This window comes from Saccoglossus kowalevskii, chromosome 1 (assembly GCF_978046115.1).
Source record: "Saccoglossus kowalevskii chromosome 1, keSacKowa6.1, whole genome shotgun sequence".
NCBI classification, from domain to species: domain Eukaryota; kingdom Metazoa; phylum Hemichordata; class Enteropneusta; family Harrimaniidae; genus Saccoglossus; species Saccoglossus kowalevskii.
The window spans coordinates 18729015-18751773 of NC_140641.1; the positions used below are offsets into that span (position 1 = coordinate 18729015).

Below are 22759 nucleotides of genomic sequence, written 5' to 3' on the forward strand. Positions count from 1 at the left end.
CACTGTAGATAGACTTACAGTCACCATACTCTTATTTCTCGTATAAACTGTGCAGTAATAACACAAATTAATACACTTACTACAATCAAGTTCATCTTCAGAATCTGAACAATCTTGATATCCATCACAAGTATAATTGCCTGGTTGGCAAGAACCATCATTACATGTAAACTGATCAATGCTACAAGTACCTAGAAGAATAGTTTCTAATTTTAGTGTCGAGGGAAAAAAATATTGTAGGACAGTAATATTTGTATAGCTTAGACATATTGAGAATAGTATTTTCGGTTACTGATCTGTGCCATTGTGTATACACAATTGTGATTCATGACTTTGATTTCTGATTTTTGTTTACTGTTGTATGGTCAACATGATTCCACGTCATGCCTGTCGAAATGCACAATACTAATAGTATTTCGGGGATTAACTTTATTGTTAAAATTCTGATTTTTTGAATAATTTTGAAATTGATTTTAGGTGTCTTTGTACTGCTGTTTATTATGTATGTCGTGCACCGAAGAGCCACTGTCATACTGTTGAAGTAAATATTTTCTGTATTGCGCCCTCAATAGTACAGTAGATTATCAACAAATCGTTCAGAAGGTGAAAAGAAGTATGAAAATTGTCCTACTACATCATTCTTTTTATGCTCTTTCATATATAAGCAGAACCCATGTAATCAGAACAAAAGTGTGACCGCCATCTTGGATTTCAAGATAGCCACCTTAAATACGCAATAAAAATCATAAAATCACCTATAATCATAATTCGAGACTCCATTCCCATGTTTTTAAAGCCAAGGAATTCAACAAGACCGAAAATATATGATATATCGAGTTTTTATTACTCAAAAGTAAACCAAATGGCAACTTATACAGTGAACGTATATGCTTCTTTTTTTTGAGAACATTATTCAGAAAAAATGTAATGTATTCCATTCAGTTGGGACGATATGTTCCAGTACAACTACACAGTTCAGTCATATGAGTGATGCAATGATACATTTGCATAGAAGCCGGCATGCTTTCTTGCAATCGCATTTGAAAAGTTCCTTGCATGAACTGGCGCTTCAGGAGGGCATGTCCAGAAAGGATTCCAATGCTTTCCAGCATTCGATGTCCATCCCCAGTCACTAGGACTTGGTAGCTGCTAACTTGGTACTAACACGCGGCCCCAAACATATCCTGCTTGATAGGTCGCTCGTTTTATGTGTTCCACAAGTACAGCTATTGTGGATGGTATGCGCTCAATCTGCCTTCCTATTGCAAACATTAGTTCTTTGTCTGGTTGGCTTGGGTATATTCACTTGATCTGGCATAAGTAGCATGAAGAACCTTTCAATCAGACACACTGTCACTTCTGAGATTAATGAAGGTGTTTGTGATAAAGCCACACATGTGTCTGTAATAGCAGGACAAGCAGCCCATGTTTCTCAGGCCGTTTTCACTGTCTGTGTGAAAATAAAATAATCCGACGTCTAATCTGAATCTCTTTCCGAATAAATAACTCGTGGACGTTTAGTTGGGACCACGACAGAACCAGAACTTGAACAGTACAACTATGATACAAAACTGATGATACATAGTTTATGTTGAAGTTAAACGTTCCTCGATAGAATTGTGCATTGGTAAACATGCCATGCAACTGTGGTAGTCCACTGACGGGATGACTTTCATCGACAGCGGTCGTCGCTGAGCTGCACGCTACAGCTTCGTTTGTGATGTTGCTTGCTGGTCGTAGATTAAATGAGTCCGGTTAAAATGTTGCTCATTTGGCGTTGGTAATCTTTATTTGGAACTGAGTAACACCGCAACGTCGCCAGCAGAAACCTCCTGGTATCTCGATGTTGATGGTTGCGGTTTCATAGTAATCGCTGATTTTACTGCGGGGGGATCTTCCGAGAGCCCTTCAAGGTTTATAAAACTCAGTTTCCAGGTGTTGAACATACATTAAGTTCTCCCAATCGTAGTATTCCATGTGATGTACACCTAATATGCCAAAAATATTGCTGAACGATTTCAACCGGATAAAAATAGCAGACGAAAATGTGTTCACAAAATAAAAATAGTTCGGTAGCCAATGGAAATACCATGTTCATTTGCATATCGACCGTGAAAATACCGAAAACATTATTGCATGGGTGATATGCAAATTAGTTTTAGTCAAAATAAGTGACTGCCTAAAAGTACCATTACTGTTGTTCAAATTTCATTTCACTCGGCAAGTATGATCATGTACCCCAAGGGAAAAATATCGTACTTCTAAATATTGTTTATTTCTGGTATGTTTCGAAAAACGGTACTCCTGACTACTTTGTTTGCTCTCAGACCTCATTTGCATATGTGGTGTGGAAATACCGATTTTGATTTCAGGGACGAATCAAAATAAACTGCAGTACATATGTAATAAACCAAAATATCTCCTAAAGCTAAAGCTAAAGTTAAAGCTCCTGGCAATAATACTTCTTAAAATAATTACAAAAAACAAAACACATAATAATACAATGCATGAATTCACTAAAACATGGTGGTTGCCTAGGGAAGTTTCAGGATGTGGAAATTGATGACAGTCAATGGCTTCTGCAACACAACAACGAAGAAATATAGGTGTCTTACTTGCAGGGAACGCTGTTAATCTGAAGGGCACCACTGATAACAGGATATCGCAGAGCAGTTCATACAAGTCTCACAGAACGATGACTGAAGCTTGTATCACTTGTCTCACAATATCATAGCAGCAACACAAAGAGTACTCAATTGAAATGGTGGTCCCCAGCAGTAGTAGTATAATCTTTGACATTGATGTGGGTCCAAAGAAAACATCCATGGTGCTAGCTGTCTCAGGCACTGAGCATACACTTGGAAGTTTGCCTGACGGAGAGAACAGGCAAACTGCATGACTAGAGTTCAAGTTCAAGTACTGAAGCCCAGTATTGAAATTGAGGCACACTGTTATCAGTGGTGTTGCACTCCAACTTGTTATCATCTGGCACAAGTGATTCTTCATAAGCTTGGTATGCAGACAAATGAAGAAGGTGTAAGGCAGATGCTGTAACTTGGTGTACATAACGATACCGGGTTACATGCAGTCCTTTCAGTAAAACATCAGCTCTACCTGTTGACCAGCCACTTTCATGTAGAAAATCTCCAATTAGTTTCTTAGCATTAATTTTGATGTGAAGACTCCCGATCAACACAACAAATTTGTCCTCATCAAAGTATTAAGGCCATGTCCACAGAATCCGTTTTGCAAGGCAAAATAATGGTTGGTCCATGGTTATGATTGGTGTTTGGCTAGGATGCAAATGCTGGATATCCTTTGCAACCTGTTTCAGCATGGGCTATCTTTGCTGCACTAGATGCTGGTTCTGTAAACAAACGTATTAAAGCAATGACGAATATTGTTTCCATTTCAGCTGACACAGAGTCATCTGGTTCAAGTTTCACCCGCTTCTTTTTGGGATTCTGACATCATTGTTGAATCTGCTATCATTTGGCCATCTTAAGCAGATACAAACAAATCAGACTATTTTACTACAAGAGGCGCTACTTCTAGTCTTCTGACAGAGTGGGCCTTTGTAGCAATCTTGGTGATATATATTGGTTCTTTATCATTTCCTGTTTGCTCCTTAGTTGAAGACTGAATGAGAGAAATTGCCGTTCCATGGAAGAAATCTATATCATTTCTGGCAGAGGGATTGTGGTCTATATTATCAACTGCCCAAACAATAGCTGACACATCCATCCCTGTTGAATTGCGCATAAACGCTATTGGCAAGACTTTTGTTAATTTCACAAAATTGTACGCCATTGCCAACATCTCCTTTCTCAATATTCGTGCAGTTGCTGCTAAGTGGGCGATTTTGATAGCTTCACCAAGGTCAAAATTATACATCAAAACAACGTCTCGTCCCTGTTGTTGAGCTGTCTGGAATGAGGGTTAGTAACTTTTTTGTGTATGGTGGTATTGACTATTCCTACAAAGTCTGCATCTTGTTCTTTTAGTCTGGACCCGTAAAGCCTTTTTAAATCAGGAGGCTTGAAAACTGGTAATGTCTCGTCTTGACGAAATTCTTCAATATATGAAACAATCTCGGTAATACAAGACTAGCAGACTCACTCTTTTTATTGTCATTTACATGTTCAGCATTGTGTTTCCGGATACGATTGTTTAATGAAGTCATACAGCTCAGATGGTATCTTGCATCCAATGCATGCATATCACCTTCTGAGAGTTTCCCAATAATTTTCTGTCCTGTGATACTTGTGCAAACTCACGAACCCGAGGATCAAGTTTGGCGGTCAGAGCATTGTGAAGTTTCCTTTTTGTATCATCATCACAAAAGAAACAACGGTTTGACCTTCTCATTAAAGCACTGCTCTGTCTGTTCTTAACAGGACTTGGTTCACATTCTGTCATTTCTTTTGCCTTTTTTTTGCACGCTTGAGTTTGTGTGTATCAAATATGTTTATACATGTTTTATGCCACACAGACTTCTTTACTTTAAGGGTAATTTCGATGCCATTGCCGTTATCTAATCTCTCAATATAGACATCTACACTGTTTGTGACTCCAACGGAAGTACAACAATTTTCCCATCCGTATTCTGCTGACATATGACACACTGCTTCTAGTCTGCTTGTTTTGGAGAACCAGCTATTGAGAATGCAGATGCATTTTGTGGATCTACAAGCTTGACTATTTTTGAAATCTTCTAAAATTTCTAGTGTAGCTAGCAGATGTATATCAGCAAAGCGTTCTACAAAGCTACTGGTGTTAAAAGCAGTAAAGTGATAACTTTAATTTTCTTACTGGAACTTTTCCCTGAAAATAGAAAAATATCAGTTTGACATTGATTCTTCACAACTATAGTAGAATAATCTATATTTTGTTTTATTGGATGATTTACATTGACAACGACCTATAGGCTATTCAACAATTTCAAATTATTCTAGAATGCAAATAATAAAGATATATGTATAAGTCACCCTTCCCTCGTCCGCACCGCACACAAGACCTGGCTAGCCACCTGAAAGGGACTGGCAAGGGGAGGGGGTTAACAGAAATTTGTTAAAACCGTTTTAATCTCAGGGGTGTCCGTATGTGTATCTTTGTTGGTTTCTATGGTAACCAGACAGCACAGCCGCTGCACAAAGGTGATATCCACAGGCATGTAGTAAAACAAATATGGTCATAAGTCAATCTCACAAACAATTTAATTACATCAATGGTCATCTGCATATACCAATATTACATAACATAGAAATAAAATATTAACAAGTACGTTGCTAAACGACCTCAGTGTACATGCTCACTGTAATTAGCTTAACAAATAACAACTAGTGTAAACCCTCACTAACAGTAATATGTACTACCAACCACACTAACGTGTTGTCAACTCCCTTGGCAAAATACAACGTCGACTCTTACTAACTAACTGAGCAGTATGTATGCTCTGACCACCAGTTAACTGTTGTCTCGCTATACAAACTACAACAGCTGGCAATCGCACAAGTCAAACGGTCAATTACTGTATAGCTCAGAACACCATCATGAAAACAAGTATTATTATTAAAATAAAAAAACAACATAAACATTACATCACAATATTTGTAGAAACAATCTATAAACTCCAAGCCTGGTATTCTAACAACAAATTCGTAGACTAGTTAAAGCACAAATTATGCGAAAGAAATACACTGCTAGCAAAAACTGAGAAATGTCACTATATACATGAAAAACTATACCCGGTACAGTACATAGAAAAACATCCACAACAAAAGTACATCAACAAACGACAAAGTATAAATCTACAAAAACAAAACCTACAATCGTGTACATAATGAGATATGCCACAACAAACAATCTTACCATTCAAGAATTGCCATGCGTTCACTCGTCTATCATAGGTTACTATGTCAACGCTCCTCTAAAAGCCGCCAAATAGGTCGCCACAAAGTATCCAACTTTACAGGACACAAATCGCCCTAACACTAATAAAATGACAAGTCAACAGACAAGTATAAACGAAATGCCCTAACTAAAATTTAGTCGGCCGCAAATCAGAACAAGTGATGGCACATGTCAATTCACACTCACACAAACTCTATCACACATGTGTAAGCCGAAATACTGATAGTTCAAGCCGTGAAGTAAGGGAAAACAACTTTAAGAGTCAATAAAATGTTTTGTACTTTAAGAGTCAATTCCCAAACTCACGAACTGGTGCAACTCGACGTATCCGTGAATGTCGATAGCCCTGCCGTTGCAAACGATGCACACAATTCAACGTAGACAATATCACACGTCCCGACGACAATTCCACTTCAATGTTGACACACGTCCCGACGACAATTCTTATCCAACGCTGTCAACATCAGCAGCACCGCCCCTTCCGACGACTGATCATCAAAGTCTGGTCTCACTTACAGCAACCAATGTTCAAACGATAGCATGTCCAGTATGTTTTTGAGAGAACTCAAGTTACGTCCCACATGTCGCCATCTTCCAACGCAACGGTACCTTTCCTTTCTCCTTCTGACTAGTCCTCCTATTTTTAGAAATCTCCGCTAGGCAACCTGCCAGCCATGCAAGAGTAGTCACTGCTGACCTACAAGCCTTATCGAGCATGACCTTGGTTTGGATGTGTTTCCTCTCAGGTTCGTCTAGTGTCGTTCCTTGTAACTACGATTTCTAGTTCCTGCGTATTGGCCGTCGTTATGCAAAGGTCAATGAACTATAGCCATAATTAGATCGGTGTATTGCATACTGCACTCACACAGCATTCTCACACACAGCGCTTGTGACACCTCTCATTAATAAAATACAGATACAACTATATCTGTATAAATCACTTTTTGTCACTAAAACCTTAGGTGTGACATATATTTGTCAGTCTTTTTGAATTCTTTAGATTAAAAAACAGAAAATGTATTAAAATTATGTTTATAGTAGTCCTGAAAGAAAAGATATTTATTACTTTTCAGGCTTTGAGTTCGACCAACTAACACAATATGAATTGTAGTTTCCTATTTTGGTAATTTTTATTTAAAAATACTAAAGATAGCTTATATTTGTTGGTTTTAGTGAATTCCCGTGGCGCAAAATCATAAGAATAGATCTGCAATTTATATTTATAGGTGCCCTTGGAGCACAAATATTACTTCCTTTCACTTATTGAAATCCCAGATGGCAGGTACAGTTTTTATCGGGTGGCATGGGTTTTGCTCTTTGAGGAAAGAACATACAAAAATAGTTATTTTGTAAAGTTTCACACTTTTTTTCACAATTTGAACAATTCTCATCAATCCCCAAACTATTCTACTGTACTACAATATGCAAAATCTGTATTGAAGAATGTGTGATAATAGTGTTTTTATTGTTCGTAGTAAGTAATATATGCTCTCAGTGGATGTTTTTCGTATTTCCGTGCACAATTGTGTTTTATGTTTCAGTCATATATTCTGGTGGTGATAAAGCCGAACGAAAAATATATTATACTGTATTTTTATTGTATATTACAGTAGATGACAGTGCCTTTGTATGTGTGTGATGTAGATAGTTTGTACTGCTGTTTAACAAATACATGTAGAATAAAATATGTTGATAAGGAGAATAGTCGGACCTGTTATAGTTGATACACTTCCCTGGGTGGCAACATCCGTAGTTAGTATATTTTGTAACATTGTGGTTTCTTTCACTACAGTTGATATTGGTATTTCTGTAGATGAAACTGAACATATTATATGCAAGAGGTAGGAGCATGTGATATATAGACGAGGTGTGTCATTTAATTTGCATTTTAAAATAAATGTAATTTACTTTAAATATTACCAAGATGCGATATAGAAAATATTCATTAGTATGGCATGTTAGAATGGCAATAAGATTAAGCAGTAAGATCTCTTCCTTTTTTAGTATCACAATTAGACTTAATTAGTTGAATCCAACTACCTCGTGTTATGTCATTCAGTCATAATGTAGCAATATCAGTAGTTTGTACGTGTTTGATAACTACGTCAAAGCTAATGTTGTTTCACTACTTTGGGGGTTACTATGGTTATGCTCCTCTGACCAATGATGTTGTGGGGACTTTTTTGTCCTTATTAAAATAGTTGTTCTTATGATCAACTAAAAATAACATTTAGTGGTTTCAAAAGGTATGCTCTGGTATTCAGCAACGGATATGGAAACGTTGCATTTGGGGGGTGTTTAACAACCATAATTAGTTTTAAACTAACTAATGTGCGCTAGGAGTTTTTCAAGGCATGGTACAAAAATACCTGTATTGAAAAACACACCTCAATAGCGACCAGATAACATAAGCCGAAAACAACACTTATTATTTTAATAACTATATACATAGAAAGCCTGGTATTCAAGACTCAATACGAACCACTCTAATAATTATTATCCCCGGGGAGATATACTGTCCACCATCAATCGGCAGAGGAAATATGTATGTGTTAAGGCAAATGACGATTCACGTAACAAGACACAACACACGGCGTAACACTTCGCCACTGCAGACGAACACGCTAAATAATCAACCATGCTAGCAGACCCAAAATGATGCTCAAATTGGCCTGAAGCGAATATGCCCCACAGCTACTAGGAGGAATGGAGGAGAACAATTTCGAAATTAATTGTTCCATACTTTTTTGGCGCCCTCAATCTTGTATACAAATTCTATATTGATCATTTGATGGTTAGTCAGAGATGTGGGTTGTTAACGTTTTTCCAATGCATTTTGCTGCACTGCGGTGTTTATTTCTTATTTTTTGTTGCCACTCTTGTAAAGCGTGTTGTATAATGTGAAAATATGCTGTGTTCTAATGATTGGATACATGTGGGTGTATTATACTTTAAATATGTGATATATTTGATTCTAGTTATTGTTTTATATCCTGTCGTAAATATATACGAGAGATTATAAATGCAATGTTGCTGTAATATAATGTTTTATAATGTCATTCTATTATCTGACTGCCACCAATGCCGTTTAATTTAGCGTATATTTTGGCAGCTCTAAGTTGATGGTCATATTGCATGATTTCTTGGTTTGCACATTTAGAGGCTTGAAAATATAATACCTGTTGTATGTATCAATATTAGGGACATATAATATATTGATAAGCACATTGAGGGTGATAATCAGACAATGGTAAATTCATTTGAATGACCTCTGATGACCTTCGAAAATCTTAGTTGGTCAGTACTTGGCAGTACAATATGTATATACATTATTGTAATATGGCAATGAAAGTTTTTCTAAATATATGATCACTCTTTCCTCTTTGTCTCGTTTCGGGGTGGATAATTGATTATATATACACGATTAATGACTTGGGTAAATATCCTGGTGTTAACAAAAATTATATCGACTTATTTTTACTGTATTTTTGCTTGAGAACAAGTGACAATTTGTGTGAGATGAAAACAATTGTACCACAGCAAAAAAATACATGTATAATATAAGGAACATTGTCTGACCTTTCATAGTTGATACACTTCCCTGGGTGACAATATCCGTTGTTAGTAAACCTTGTAACATCTTGGTTTCTGCTTGTATGAACAAATCTCCGAATTAGACTTAGTGCATCTAATTGTATGATGCCATGATGGTAATGCATCCACAATGTTCAGTCATACTGTAGCAATATGTAGTTTATATGTGTTTGTTAATTACGGTAACGCTGATTTTGATTCACTATTTTGGAGTATATGTGATTATGTTGATCTCTGACCAAATTAGTTTTTTTTCAGGAATTTGTGTGCGTACTCAATTAGTAATACTGTTGGTATGAACAAATAAAAATAACAGGCGTGTTGAGTGGTTATAAACAGTATGTTCAGGTATTTGATAGCACATACAAGACTACAGAAATGTATATTTTGCGGGGCATTTTTACTGACCATTAAATTACAATCAACCAAAAAACTTTAGAAACAATTCTTGTGGGTTGAGAGTATTTGAGGCTTGTGATACAAATAAAGAATACCGTATATGTGTCTTATATTGACAATAGACTGTTATTTACACATAATTACATGTATACGAAAAGTATTAGCAACATAATAATTGGCCATTTAAGTCATAGAACTATTTTGACGCTACATAATACATGTGACAGTTGTAAATACCCTTCGTTTCATCACACAATAAGCAAATACGTGATCACACTATTGTAATAGCTTTCCAGTGTCAAAAACAAACTGAATAATATAACCGATCTGAACAATAGAGGGTCAAATCACATACAACAACAACCTAGATGATAAATCAATAAACCAACAACACGTGTTCGCACATGACGGAACATATCTGTTCCCATATTGAACCACACACCAATTGGCCTTACAACAATCCGCGAGACTATTTTTACACCGCATACTACTTTAGGTGGCTGTCAATAGACTTCATTTTAACACATGATGGTAATGTATCCACAACATTCAATCATAATGTAGCAATATATGTAGTTTAAATGTTTTTAGTAATGTCACATGACGTACATACGCAAGCCGAATGCAGGACATCAATTTTAAAATTAATTGTTCCATACTTGTTTGGCGCCCTCAATCTTGTATGCAAAATCTATATTGGCCATTTGAAGCTTGGTCAGGGATGTGGGTTGTTAACGTTTTTACAATGAATGTTGCTGCACTGCGGTGTTTATTTCTTATTTTTTTTTTGACACTCTTGTAAAGTTGTTGTATTATGTGAAAATATGTTGTGTTCTAATGATTGGATACATGTGGGTGTATTATAATTTAAAGCTGTGATATATTCGATTCTTGTTATTGTTTTATATCCTGGCGTAAATATATACGAGAGATAATTAATGCAATGTGGCTGTAATGTAATGTTTTATAATGTCGTTCTGGTATCTGACTGCCTCCAATGGAAGTGTTTCTAAATCTATGATCACACTTTCCTATTTGTTTCATTTCGGGAGGGGTGATAATTGATTATAGATAAACGATTAATGACTTGGGTAAATATCTTGATGTTAACAAACACACTCATATCGAATTATTTAGTTTTTACTGTATTTTAGCCTGACAACAGCTGACAGTGCTTTTAGAATATATGTGATTATGTTAATCTCTGATCAAATTTTTTTTCGGGAATTTGTGTCCGTACTCAATTAGTAATACTGTTGGTATGAACAAATAAAAAGAACAGGCGTGTTGAGTGGTTATAAACAGTATGTTCAGGTATATGGTAGCAGATACAAGACTTCAAAAATGTATATTTAGCGGGGCATTTTTACTGACCCTTAAATTACAATCAATCAAAAAACCTTAGAAACAACTCTTGTTTTGTAAGAGTATTTGAGTCTTGACGTACAAATGCAGAATACCGTATATATGTCTTTTATTGACCATAAACTGTTATTTACATTTAATTACACGCATAAGAAAAGTGTTAGCCACACAATAATTGGCAGTTTAAGTCATAGAACTACTTGACGCTACATAATACATGTGACAGTTGTAAATAATGTCATTTCCTTCGTTACGCAGTATAGCAGTAAATGGATGTATGCACGATCCCTAGAGGGCGCTCCCCGCATATCGCGGTGGCTTGTGTGTAATTGAACAGAGTTTCGTCAGCCTACGCGTTGCCACGTAGCACTTAGCAGCTTTGTGTTCTACACTCCTTTCATTTATTTTTATTCTCTTGCGTCATCGTTTTCCACTCTATGGAATACCGCCAGAGGCTACTGTTGTCCAACAACGCCCACCTGCTGCAATTCATCAATTCACTGGTTTCACAGAAGATAGATTCGCTAAAAGAAGAATTTCATTCATCGGAAAGGCAGAAATGCGTTCCCGTAGACACAGATAGCCAAGTAGCTGAAAAACACAAATTTGTCACCCCAGGGAGTAACTTTTCCAAGCACCTTCAGCTGGCAGCCCACACTTCATCATTTAACAAGAAACATGGTGGTTGCCCTGGGTGTGGCCAGACAGGCCATTACAGGTTCGAATGTCGAGCTCTGACACCGGTGTTTGATCAGACAACACATAGCGGCGGTACGAGTACTGGCAATAATAATTGACTAGGTCAGGACACCGATTTATTACAGATAAGTACCAATTTTTGTTTTCAAGTTGGGTCAGTTTCCGGGGTGCTATGCCTATTTGTCTACCGAGAGCGCTTCGTCCATTACTATGTGGTGGGGGAAAGCAAAACAATACGTTTGTATCTCGATGGCGATCTAGGGGTAGGAAATACGTTTCATTCCGCATCACTATGCGCTGCCGAGGTAAGAGCGGTTTTGAAGTTGTTCAGGTTTTTAGAAAATGAGCAGGGATGCCAGTGGTATCCTGTTTGCAAGATTACTTTGCTGGGTCAGTGCTCAACATGGAGAAAGGTAACGTTTATGCCACTGAGGGCAGGCTTGTAGGTTGCACACCGCTATTTGCAAAATCTTAGCCCAGGTGGGCGTTGACAGGTCAGATTCAGAATTTTCACACAATAACGTTTCAACTAATGAAAGGAGTGTAACAACCCACATCCCTGACTAAGCTTCAAATGGCCAATATAGATTGTGCATACAAGATTGAGGGTGCCAAACAAGTATGGAACAATTAATTTTAAAATTGATGTCCTGCATTCGACTTGCGTATGTACGTCATGTGACATTACTAAAAACATTTAAACTACATATATTGCTACATTATGATTGAATGTTGTGGATACATTACCATCATGTTTTAAAATGAAGTCTATTGACAGCCACCTAAAGTAGTATGCGGTGTAAAAATAGTCTCGCGGATTGTTGTAAGGCCAATTGGTGTGTGGTTCAATATGGGAACAGATATGTTCCGTCATGTGCGAACACGTGTTGTTGGTTTATTGATTTATCATCTAGGTTGTTGTTGTATGTGATTTGACCCTCTATTGTTCAGATCGGTTATATTATTCAGTTTGTTTTTGACACTGGAAAGCTATTACAATAGTGTGATCACGTATTTGCTTATTGTGTGATGAAACGAAGGGTATTTACAACTGCCACGTGTATTATGTAGCGTCAAAATAGTTCTATGACTTAAATGGCCAATTATTATGTTGCTAATACTTTTCGTATACATGTAATTATGTGTAAATAACAGTCTATTGTCAATATAAGACACATATACGGTATTCTTTATTTGTATCTCAAGCCTCAAATACTCTCAACCCACAAGAATTGTTACTAAAGTTTTTTGGTTGATTGTAATTTAATGGTCAGTAAAAATGCCCCGCAAAATATACATTTCTGTAGTCTTGTATGTGCTATCAAATACCTGACCATACTGTTTATAACCACTCAACACGCCTGTTATTTTTATTTGTTCATACCAACAGTATTACTAATTGAGTACGCACACAAATTCCTGAAAAAAACTAATTTGGTCAGAGATCAACATAACCACATATACTCCAAAATAGTGAATCAAAATCAGCGTTACCGTAATTAACAAACACATATAAACTACATATTGCTACAGTATGACTGAACATTGTGGATGCATTACCATCATGGCATCATACAATTAGATGCACTAAGTCTGATTCGGAGATTTGTTCATACAAGCAGAAACCACGATGTTACAAGGTTTACTAACAACGGATATTGTCACCCAGGGAAGTGTATCAACTATGAAAGGTCAGACAATGTTCCTTATATTATACATGTATTTTTTTGCTGTGGTACAATTGTTTTCATCTCACACAAATTGTCACTTGTTCTCAAGCAAAAATACAGTAAAAATAAGTCGATATAATTTTTTTTAACACCAGGATATTTACCCAAGTCATTAATCGTGTATATATAATCAATTATCCACCCCGAAATGAGACAAATAGGAAAGAGTGATCATATATTTAGAAAAACTTCCATTGCCATATTACAATAATGTATATACATATTGTACTGCCAAGTACTGACCAACTAAGATTTTCGAAGGTCATCAGAGGTCATTCAAATGAATTTACCATTGTCTGATTATCACCCTCAATGTGCTTATCAATATATTATATGTCCCTAATATTGATACATACAACAGGTATTATATTTTCAAGCCTCTAAATGTGCAAACCAAGAAATCATGCAATATGACCATCAACTTAGAGCTGCCAAAATATACGCTAAATTAAACGGCATTGGTGGCAGTCAGATAATAGAATGACATTATAAAACATTATATTACAGCAACATTGCATTTATAATCTCTCGTATATATTTACGACAGGATATAAAACAATAACTAGAATCAAATATATCACAGATTTAAATTATAATACACTAACTTGTATCCAATCATTAGAACACAGCATATTTTCACATTATACAACACGCTTTACAAGAGTGGCAACAAAAAATAAGAAATAAACACCGCAGTGCAGCAACATTCATAATTGGAAAAACGTTAACAACCCACATCTCTGACTAACCATCAAATGATCAATATAGAATTTGTATACAAGATTGAGGGCGCCAAAAAAGTATGGAACAATTAATTTCGAAATTGTTGTCCTCCATTACTCCTAGTAGCTGTGGGGCATATTCGCTTCAGGCCAATTTGAGCATCATTTTGGGTCTGCTAGCATGGTTGATTATTTAGCGTGTTCGTCTGCAGTGGCGAAGTGTTACGCCGTGTGAGCGAGTTCGAATCTTGTGTTGTGTCTTGTTACGTGAATCGTCATTTGCCTTAACACATACATATTTCCTCTGCCGATTGATGGTGGACAGTATATCTCCCCGGGGATAATAATTATTAGAGTGGTTCGTATTGAGTCTTGAATACCAGGCTTTCTATGTATATAGTTATTACAATAATAAGTGTTGTTTTCGGCTTATGTTATCTGGTCGCTATTGAGGTGTGTTTTTCAGTACAGGTATTTTTGTACCATGCCTTGAAAAACTCCTAGCGCACATTAGTTAGTTTAAAACTAATTATGGTTGTTAAACACCCCCCCCCAAATGCAACGTTTCCATATCCGCTGCTGAATACCAGAGCATACCTTTTGAAACCACTAAATGTTATTTTTAGTTGATCACAAGAACAACTATTTTAATAAGGACAAAAAAGTCCCCACAACATCATTGGTCAGAGGAGCATAACCATAATAACCCCCAAAGTAGTGAAACAACATTAGCTTTGACGTAGTTATCAAACACGTACAAACTACTGATATTGCTACATTATGACTGAATGACATAACACGAGGTAGTTGGATTCAACTAATTAAGTCTAATTGTGATACTAAAAAAGGAAGAGATCTTACTGCTTAATCTTATTGCCATTCTAACATGCCATACTAATGAATATTTTCTATATCGCATCTTGGTAATATTTAAAGTAAATTACATTTATTTTAAAATGCAAATTAAATGACACACCTCGTCTATATATCACATGCTCCTACCTCTTGCATATAATATGTTCAGTTTCATCTACAGAAATACCAATATCAACTGTAGTGAAAGAAACCACAATGTTACAAAATATACTAACTACGGATGTTGCCACCCAGGGAAGTGTATCAACTATAACAGGTCCGACTATTCTCCTTATCAACATATTTTATTCTACATGTATTTGTTAAACAGCAGTACAAACTATCTACATCACACACATACAAAGGCACTGTCATCTACTGTAATATACAATAAAAATACAGTATAATATATTTTTCGTTCGGCTTTATCACCACCAGAATATATGACTGAAACATAAAACACAATTGTGCACGGAAATACGAAAAACATCCACTGAGAGCATATATTACTTACTACTTCCCTGGGTGGCAACATCCGTTGTTAGTAAACCTTGTAACATCGTGGTTTCTGTTTGTATGAACAAATCTCCCAATTAGACTTAGTGAATCCAATTGCATGATGCCATGATGCAATCTCCCAGGCAGAGTTCTATTCCACGAATATATCTCTTCCACCACGCGATCTTAGGCTCGTCGTTGATTGGCCGATGCGTCACAGTGGTACTACTTTCAAAGACACCCAACAAAACATTGCCATGCAGGTGTTCGATTTTCTAATCCAGCGAAAGCGTACGGGTTGTTTGTATATTCTGGCTGTTTTAAAAGTGAGAAACTCATTTTTTACTTTCCGTAGCACAAATGGTGTGACAGTAGGACGATTTAGCCGTCAAATCCCTAAGTGCTTCCGTTTCTTTATATTTCTTAGTCTGGCAATCGACATGACGATCAGTTTGATGAACCGAGTAACACCTTAGTAATCATTATTCCGCGATGAAATTATTTTCTTTTGTAAATTCTAACTACTGTATTTCACCCTGACAGTGCATTTACAGAAAAATCTTTATCAGCTATCGATAAAATATATATATATATATATTTCCAGTAGGAATAAATCAACACGAGAGCTCTCTAATAACACAACTACGCAAATGATACGAGTAATAAAAGTGTTGTGGTGTTTCACCACAAAATGGCGGTGTGGTGGCAGAGATACTTTCGGTGATCCAACCGCAAGGAACTCTGGGAAGAAGAATGGCCATGATGGTAACGCATATACAATGTTCAGTCATACTGTAGCAATATGTAGTTTATATGTGTTTGTTAATTACGGTAACGCTGATTTTGATTCACTATTTTGGCGTAAATGTGATTATGTTGCTCTGACCAAATTTGTTTTTTTTCTCGGGATTTTGTGTCTTTTCTCAATTAGTAATACTGTTGTTATGAACAAATAAAAATAACAGGCGTGTTGAGTGGTTATAAACAGTATGTTCAGGTATATGGTAGCAGATACAAGACTTCAAAAATGTATATTTAGCAGGGCATTTTTCCAGACCATTAAATTACAATCTATCAAAAAACCTTAGAAACAACTCTTGTTTTGTAAGAGTATTTGAGTCTTGACGTACAAATGCAGAATACCGTATATATGTCTTTTATTGACCATAAACTGTTATTTACATTTAATTACAAGCATAAGAAAAGTGTTAGCCACACAATTATTGGCAGTTTGAGTCATAGAACTATTTGACGCTACATAATACATGTGACAGTTGTAAATAATGTCATTTCCTTCATTACGCAGTATAGCAGGAAATGGATGTATACACGATCCCTAGAGGGCGCTCCCCGCATATCGCGGTGGCTTGTGTGTAATTGAACAGAGTTTCGTCAGTCTACGCGTTGCCACGTAGCACTTAGCACTTAGCAACTTTGTGTTTTACACTCCTTTCATTTATTTTTATTCTCTTGCGTCATCGTTTTCCACTCTATGGAATACCGCCAGAGGCTACTGTTGTCCAACAACGCCCACCTGCTGCAATCCATCAATTCACTGGTTTCACAGAAGATAGATTCGCTAAAAGAAGAATTTCATTCATCGGGAAGGCAGAAATGCGTTCCCGTAGTTAAAGATATCCAAGTAGCTTTAAAAGACAAATTCTTCACCCCAGGGAGTAACCTTTCCAAGAACCTTCAGCTAGCAGCCCACACTTCATCATTTAACAACTTGAAGAAACAGGGCGGTTGCCCTGGGTGTGGCCAGACAGGCCATTACAGGTTCGAATGTCGAGCTCTGACACCGGTGTTTGATCAGACAACACAGAGCGGCGGTACGAGTACTGGCAATAATAATTGACTAGACGCAATGATCCCGGGACCCGCCGTAGGCGGCAGTATTTTCATTCGAGGTCAATTTTGGATCACCAGGTCATTCCTAAACGCGTAATTAGGACTGAGTCGAGAATCAATTTTGGGTGCCAGAAATCATCCAAAGACGTTTATTTGGGTATAATTTGCGCTGTCAAGACAAAGTTCAGGCTAATAAAATAAGATTGACGACGTTTTCCCATGAGAAAAAAGTGAATTATTTGTTGAAAAAAGCGGAGAAAAATTGATACGCAGAAATCGTGACGTTGACTCTACGCATGCAATGCAACGTCATGGAAATTGTCAACAGTACACGTACACGCATCTTTCGATGACGTGATTATTTTGCCAGCCTGGTGCCCAGGACGCCGTACAGACATTTTACTAAGGTAAGAGCCTTTGCCATTTTCCACAAATTTTAATATATTGCTTTACCTCTAAAACTCTGCACACCATGCTATGATCATCCAGTGTTTTGTATTAAACGACTCATCGCTTAGCAAAGCCAATTTTCAGGATTTATTGGCACATGATGTCATGAATCAGAGAAACTAATGACCAAAAATAAATATTGCATCGTATATAAATGATGACAGCGATTTACTAGGCCTATGGCCTGTGAACTCATATGATGTGTGTGCACGGTGCGACTAGTAACAATTACCTAACCTACCGGTCCTTCACGGCCACAGTTGTCGCGATGCATCTCAATAAAATAGCATCTAAAACCAATTAAGGCCGATATGTGTAAATACTTGTCTATACTCTAGTCTATGCAACCAGCAATAATGACATGCAATAATGGCATTGGCAAAATGATGACCTCGGATGTAGCCATGTCTAGGGGCATGGATATGATTTATAGTCTTTGCCCATTAATGTAATGTTATAGTGTACATGAAGTATGTGATCATGATTAATCTTCATGATCATTTGTGACCACACCATTGATTATTCGGCATAGGCTACCACACACTGTATAATATTGAGCAGAAAGTCATGCAAGAAATTGCATTTGATTCACCACATTGGCATGGCTGGCTGTATTCTTTCTTACTTTTTCATGATCATTGTTTGGCTCACTACAAGTTTCTTGTGATTTAGGCGGATTTTTGTCACATGCAAGAAACAGCAAGAGCTGCAATGTGTACATCAGGGGGCTTGTATCATGCTTGTGATGTTGCTATTGTAGGTAAATGGCCACAGCAGGAATGTACATAACTGTCATTTATTAGGCAGAAACTGATAGGGCCAATTCCTTGTGCTCACTACATACACATGTACATCAGTGAAGGTTTTTCTGTTGCCAGCTGCCATTTTTGAAATGGTGCCACCGATCAACAGTTCATGCCACTCACCTCAACCTTAAACAATGACATGTGTTGTCATTTGTTATTAATTTTATTTTTATGGAAATGAGTTACGGTACCTTTTTCTAAAATAAACAAAATTTGATAGTAATATCATCATGTAAAAAAAAAAAAATTTAAATGATTGTATTTGATATACACTGAACATGTTGGGGAAAAAATAAATCTAAAATAATAAAATCCCTGCCTAACTACCCAATATTTTTTACTCTAATATTGGAAACACCAAATTTGTTTTTCATTGGCCTCATAATGGTTTGAGATCTTTTTAACATGATCCACATAAATAATGAGGGATGAACTTGGATTCTGTACAAACAGGTCCATGCATTTACATTCTATGTTTCTGGTTTGATGTTGACTCATTTAAAGCCATGTCATTGGTGATACAAGGAGTTTACTCCGTATGTGTGTGTGGGCTGTCTTATGCAAACCAACAATGCTAATTTTGCACATGGTCAATTCACTCCGGTTATATGTCAGATGACACATTACCATTGCCATGCGATAAATTCATTACTTTTACCGGTTCTATCAGTCTGATGGAATTGATATCATCAATGATAACTCTATGAAGTACAATTACATTCCATATAGTCTCTTTGCACCTACTTTATTTCTTATTCATTCTGAATGGACAGTTGGATGAACATACAATAGCCTAAAAGTAAGGGGGTATATTTGTACAACACCCTGTAACTTTGCATGATATGGGTCTATAATACTGTCTTGTAAACAGTTAACTACTGGTTTTGTACAGTTTATTGTTGCTGCACATATACTTATTGAAAACAACAAGATATAGTATTTTCGGCAATATGACTACTACCAAATTGGTCGGTAGTGATACCTATCATTTGGGTCTTCCGTAAATACTTATCTGCTTTTGCACCATGAGTCGTTCCATGCACATCATACCAGATTTAATCATGACACTCCGTTTACAACACTAATTTACCTCATTATAATGTAAATGTGCATAACCTGTGTTTTCATTGAGAGGATGCTTGAATGCACGGTAGTGCTTTCAGCATCCTCTCACTAGTTATTTACAATGTGCCTCAAGATTTAATTTATGGAAAGTCCAATCATTTCAACAATGTTCTTCCTATTGAACATTCTTCTACTCAACACCTTACTCAAATCATTCATTACAATATATAATCCTTACCACATGTTTTTATTTATTTTCTTCCAGGCGAGATAATTCAACCATCACCTGTATCTCCTATTGGTTCAACTTTTTACTTTATTCTTACTCGAATTTTTTTGTAAACTTGTTGTATATTGATGGTTAAGATAAAAAATAAAAACTTTATTTTTTCCTTGTTCATTACAGACGTTTATTCTATTCACACTATTTTTACATGGTTGTCTTCCAACTAGTCATGCTGAGTGATGTCTAATAGCAGCTCGCCAAATTACAATCGAGTGGTTAGTGGGTCACAGTCAAGTACAAATAAGCCATTCACTGCCAAAGAACAAATATAATCATTCTTCCCGATCAAGTACTTTAACCTCCCCCTCTTGATTCAAATGACATAACCAAAAGACTTAAGATATCACCTACTTCCTATAACACACAACACCATATTCACATAATTGTTCATACATGTATACATTGTCACAGCAAAATCAATTACATAAATTTACCAACGGCTCCAGCAAATCAGCTGCCCATATTAACTATAGCCTCTTTTGTAATCCCTCAAATACTTATATTTTGTGTTTCAATTACATATTGTTAGTCCAAAAATGTCAGCTTCTATTATTTGAACACAATCCTATTATCAAGGTCACGTTTGTATTGCACTGGTCCCGCTAACTCTGGGTCAGGACACCGATTTATTACAGATAAGTGCCAATTTTTGTTTTCAAGTTGGGTCAGTTTCCGGGGTGCTATGCCTATATTTCTACCAAGACGCTTCGCCCATTACTATGTGGTGGTGGTGGTGGGGGGGGGGGCAAAACAATACGTTTGTATCTCGATGGCGATCTAGGGGTGGAAAATACGTTTCATTCCGCATCACTATGCGCTGCCGAGGTAAGAGCGGTTTTGAAGTTGTTCAGGTTTTTAGAAAATGAGCAGGGATGCCAGTGGTATCCTGTTTGCAAGATTACTTTGCTGGGTCAGTGCTCAACATGGAGAAAGGTAACGTTTATGCCACTGAGGGCAGGCTTGTAGGTTGCACACCGCTATTTGCAAAATCTTAGCCCAGGTGGGCGTTGACAGGTCAGATTCAGAATTTTCACACAATAACGTTTCAACTAAACGTGTGGCACACGTTATTGGATAGATCGTGTCTATGGGGGTAAGTGCAGGTAATATTGCTCTGCTGATAACTAGGGCCCTTTATACACCAATTAACCAGTCAGTATTTTGTTCGGCGAGCCTGTCAAAAGTCGACATTGCCGAACTTCGGTTTTGGAAAGCAAATGCATGTAGCTTACAAGGCGGGCTTTTGTGGCACCGCACCGCACGCAACAAGGTTGGTATATTTCGACGCCTCAAGCGTCGCAATCGGGGGTTATTTTGTCGAGTATGAAGATTCTATTATCCACAGTATGTGGGACGCAGGTGAGTAAGGGTCGCGGTTCAACTTGGACAAAGTAGCAGGCCGTATTCAGAGTTCTGAGCGGCATTACACACCTGTTGTCAGGTCAAATCTTTAAGTGGTTCAGACAACTAGTATGTTGTGATTATTGTTAACAAAGGGAGTATGGAACCTGATTTGCAAGATATCGCCATTTTTGGCATTTGCATCCGTTCAGCAATTTCCTTCGAAACGAACTGTATGCCGAGGGAGGCTAATACAAGAGCAGACTATATTATCAGAAAAGGGCCAATGTTGAACTCAATTTCTGGAAAGACAACGCTCATAAGTTAAACGGCGCCCCCATGTTGCACATTGAAAAAGCAACAAGGTTGGTATACTCTGACGCCTCCGAAGGCGTTTGTTGGGTACGTGGTTGAATGTGGCAATTCCGTGGTACACGGGTTGTGGGAGGAGGGAGAGTAGTGTCTCAGTTCCACATGGAGAGAACTACACGCAGTTTACAAAGTCTTGTGTAGTATTGTACATTTACTATCAGGTCATACTGTGAAGTCTTTTACAGATAACCAGAATGTAATGTCTTTTGTGCACAAGGACATTATGAAGCCCGATTTGCAGGTTATTCCTTTAGCTATATTTAGTAGCTGTTCCCAGGCGATGGATGCTTTTACTGAAGATTGGTCATTAAATAACAATTGGTTGTTACCATCGGTACATGTATGCCTCATTGGCAAAGTTCTGCGACATTTGGAATCATGCAGGTGTAGGGGTACCATAGTGATCCCATTATGGAGATCGGCATATTTCTGGCCATTTACTTGTCCAGGTGGAGTGCATTTCGCTGCTGACGTAGCAGACTGGATGGACTTGCCAAACGATTCAAGCATTTTTGTTGCTGGCAAGGGCTCAAACACTGTGTTTAGTGATAAATCATTAAATTTCCGTATTCTTTCTTTGAATGTAGAGTTCAAGTTGAAAATGTGTCTAAACATTGCCTTGTATGCTTTTGGTTAGCAATACCTAGAGGGTATTGTATTATTTTCAATCCATAAAGACATGTATTTTAACTTCTTGCCGAGTACAGGTAACTGCACTTCGCTCAGATGACTGAAATAGTCCAAAAAAGACTGTTTTTGGTTTTCGATTTTTGCTGTGATAGCGTCAGATAATGTACCTGGCTCGAGCGATCG

General features: G+C 37.1%; 1 long non-coding RNA gene across 1 annotated transcript; it reads left to right on the plus strand.

Annotated features, from left to right (window-relative positions):
- The first annotated feature begins 17984 nt into the window (after window positions 1-17984).
- LOC144360302 (uncharacterized) lies at window positions 17985-20347 on the plus strand. The gene is made up of 2 exons (XR_013422191.2): window positions 17985-18033; window positions 20213-20347. It is a non-coding gene; the product is annotated as an uncharacterized LOC144360302 (long non-coding RNA).
- Window positions 20348-22759: the final 2412 nt, after the last annotated feature.